The 3,908-nt window shown below is 39.8% G+C and overlaps 1 non-coding gene across 1 annotated transcript; it reads right to left on the reverse strand.

Moving 5' to 3' along the window:
• Nucleotides 1–201: 201 nt before the first annotated feature.
• TRNAV-CAC (transfer RNA valine (anticodon CAC)) lies at nt 202–274 on the reverse strand. The gene has a single exon. It is a non-coding gene; the product is annotated as a tRNA-Val (tRNA).
• Nucleotides 275–3,908: the final 3,634 nt, after the last annotated feature.

Raw genomic sequence — 3,908 nt, forward strand, 5'->3', positions numbered from 1 at the left:
ATCGATTTGATTGGTTTTAAGGTATTTTGTAAATAAATATGTTTATGGTGGAGGATGAGGACCTGAGCCAAATTATATTAGTAGTACTGACATTTTATGCATATTTATAGCATTTATGATTGATAATATTATCTGTAATGTAATCAAATACGAATATAATCAATCAGATTATAAAAGTAAGAGAAAAATTGACAAAAAGACTGTTTCCGCCCGGGATCGAACCGGGGACCTTGTGCGTGTGAAGCACACGTGATAACCGCTACACTACGGAAACACAACTATCCAAGGCGAAAATTTCGTATATAAGCATTTACTATTTTTCACACAGCTCAAATGTTATTTACGAAAGCAACGAATCAATTTTTATAATATTTTAGTTTATTAAGATCATACTTGAAGCATTTAAATATAGCTTCCATTCGAAATTAATACTGAAGTCGAAAAAAATACAATAAATTTTAAATGTCAGGCAAAATACTCTATTAGTTTTAATGTCTTGAAACGAGAATTATTACTATCGTAGGAAGACTAATTTACGGCCGATCCGATGGTAAGTGGTTACTGTCACTCATCGTCATCGGTAACGATAGAACCGTGTAGGGCCAAGCAGCGTTCCAGTGAAGACATTTTTAAATTTAATAAAATAATATTTAAAAAAATATTTAATGCCCATAGAAGTTATACAAGAACCGGATAGTACGTGTAAAAACTGATGACTTAACACATTTGCTAAGCCGCGTGCACAATTTTTAAAGTATTTCTAATTTTGCGGCGTCTAGATGTTGTCTTTCCAATATGGGAATTCTTACGTGATGGAATATGAATAATCTCAAATAAGTTTATATTTATTTATGAAACTGAATAGACAAACGATTTCATTGTCCATCTAATTCTAATTGGTTTTTGGAGACCTTGGACATCATGACGTGAATGCCTCCACTCACATTGGTACACGACTCTCAGTTGTACTATAATAACGATAGAACGGACAGTTGCTTCGTGCCCATTTCGATAAAGGGGCACGACTGGAGAACCCTCATATCGTGGCCGCCGGTGACTACATTCCCGATCCTGCGGACTGAATGGTAAACAGCCGACGTCGCCCAAAACACGTCATTTCGGATCCTCCCGATCCACTAACGGTGCTTTTAGGTACCACAAGCACCGGTCATCATTGTCGTCGAACCCGTCGCTTGCGACGAAGGGCTCGGCGAGTAAATTAACCCACAGACAAAGCCCGCTGAGTTTCTCGCCGGATCTTCTCAGTGGGTCGCGTTTCCGATCCGGTGGTAGATTCCGCGAAGCACGGCTCTTGCTAGGGTTCGTATTAGCAACAACGTCACGCTTGAGCCCCGTGAGCTCACCTACTAGCCCGGTGACGCTGATATGGTCTCTCAAGACCATCAGCTTAGATAGGAAAAAAAAGTTGCTTTGTGTCAGAAACAGGCAGGGTGATGATTACGGGCCCTCAATACTTCTAACTACTCACAAAATAAATGTAACTCCTTAGAGCATTCCGCATGAAAATGTGTGTACGCTAAAAACACAGAGCACCTTTTTTTTCCTACCTTTGCTGATAGCCTTGTGAGGCTATTTCAGCTTCGCCCTAACGTGTGTAGGTGAGCTCACGGGGCTCAAACCGGAGTGTTGCTAACACTGACCCTAGCAAGAGCAGTGCTTCGCAGAATCTACCACCGTATCGGAAACGCGATCCACTGAGAAGATCCGGCGAGAAACTCAGTGGGCTAACAGATCACCAGAGTCTGTCCTTGGAACCAAAAGCTCTAAGACACCCATAAACGACTTAAATTTCATATATTATAATATATTATTAATTCAGTCCGCGATCGAAGTATATTTTTGAGTGGCGCAACTGAAATCAGAGAGCATTATTAACTGTATTCCGTCTTGATAAAAACCTGATTGATGGCCTCCTAAATGTAATAACAAAACTCAAACGTATCCCAATAAATTATAGTTAAAACCATCGGAGCTCGTTAAAGATTTCAACAAAAAGCTATTTCAACTTTTACGATCGCATATTTACATCGGAATTGTTAAATAAAGAGCTATTGGTTCACAAAATTTCGCAACGGTCAAACGAATGCATAGGATACTTTTAACTTAGCTTTTATATACGTGTTAGGGTTTAAACGTATTGTAAGGTTTATGATTATTTATATTACTATGATTACCAGATGATGACCGAGCTTCGCTCGGTTTTTTTTTTTGATAACGCCATCATGTTGTGTCTTTAAAGCGGTTAGTTGCCCTCAATTAAGAAAAATAGTATTATTATTCGCCAATAGATGTCGGGAAGAGTTGATTATTGAACACACAAATAAAACAACATTTTCTGAAAGCAAATCGTAGCTAGATCGATTTATCGCGCCCCGAAATCCCCTGTATACTATATTTTATGAAAATCGTTGGAGCCGTTTCCGAGATTCAGATTATATATATACAAGATTTGCTCGTTTAAAGGTATAACATATAGAATCATGTAGATATTAAGAATTATTATTAAGTATAAGGTTTGTATTGCAAAACCATTAAAATATTATTGTTTAATAGTTGCTCAATTGATTGCTTTTAAAGTCACGTTGACCGGCCAAGAGGGGATAGCCGGCTGAGACATATTTAAAAGTGAATGCAGGCGATCAGAAAAGCAGATCCATTCGCAATTCGGCAGGTTAGCCGTCGGAGCACCATAGTTCCTGAGGAACGTGGATCTCCACGATGACCTGAAGCTTGACTCTGTCAGTGAGTATCTACAGTCGGCATCATTGCGCCACTTTGAGAAGGCGGCACGACATGAGAACCTTCTTGTCGTGGCCGCTGGAAACTACATACCCGATCCTGTAGACCGAATGGTAAATTGTCGACGTCGCCCAAAATACGTCATTACGGATCCTCCCGATCCATTAACGGTGCTTTTAGGTACCACAAGCACCGGTCACCGTCCTCGTCGAACCCGTCACTTGCGACGAAGGGCTCGACAAGCGAATTAACCCATAGACACAGCCCACTGAGTTTCTCCCCGGATCTCCTCAGCGGGTCGCGTTTCCGATCCGGTGGTAGATTCTGCGAAGCACGGCCCATTGACATAATGTATACATTCAATACACATGCAAGTTTCGTTTGAAATTATCGATTATCGATATGATTAATGAATACAAGATAAGTAATGTTGATACGTGTGTAGAGTATTTTCTTAATTCTCTGGTGTCTTAAATCGATCTAACGGCCTGGTAGCCTAAAATAAGTGTTTTTGACTATTTTTTTAGTTTAAAGAGTGGGACAGCCGCTGTAACTATACTTGAGACCTTAGAACATATCGTCGTGTCTATGCGCTCCAGTAACCACTTAACACCAGGTGGGCTGTGAGCTCGTCCACCCATCTAAGCAATAACAAAAAAAACTCCGAAGTAGACTATTGATTTGCGACACAAATATGTAAGATATTCCCGTCGGATTTTGTCAGTGGATCGCGATTTCCATCCGTTGGTAGCGTCCCCAAAGCAATGCTTTTGCTAGGGCTAGTTAGCAAATTCTCTCAGGCTGAGCCCGTGAGCTCACCTACCCGTCAGTTGGAATAGCCAATTCAATCAAAATAACAGAGAAACTGTGTGTTGCCTAATATTTTCTTGGATTTTCTAAAACTGTTTTTACGGTTTTTTATTGTCACATTTACATATCATTACCGACGTTCCGAATGATATACAGTTTTCGTGGTCACCGAAAACCGTAAAAACAGTTAAGTAGTAACTGTACTAATTCTTCGCCTGCTCTATAACAAAGTTCCAAACGTAATTTTACCACCAATAAAACACTTTTTTTATACGAAACTATAAAACGACCTAGAAACAAGACGTTAGTTACGAAACCCAGTCCAACATTAGTACGAC

The sequence above is a fragment of the Bombyx mandarina genome, chromosome 11, assembly GCF_030267445.1.
Source record: "Bombyx mandarina strain Sakado chromosome 11, ASM3026744v2".
Lineage (NCBI taxonomy): Eukaryota > Metazoa > Arthropoda > Insecta > Lepidoptera > Bombycidae > Bombyx > Bombyx mandarina.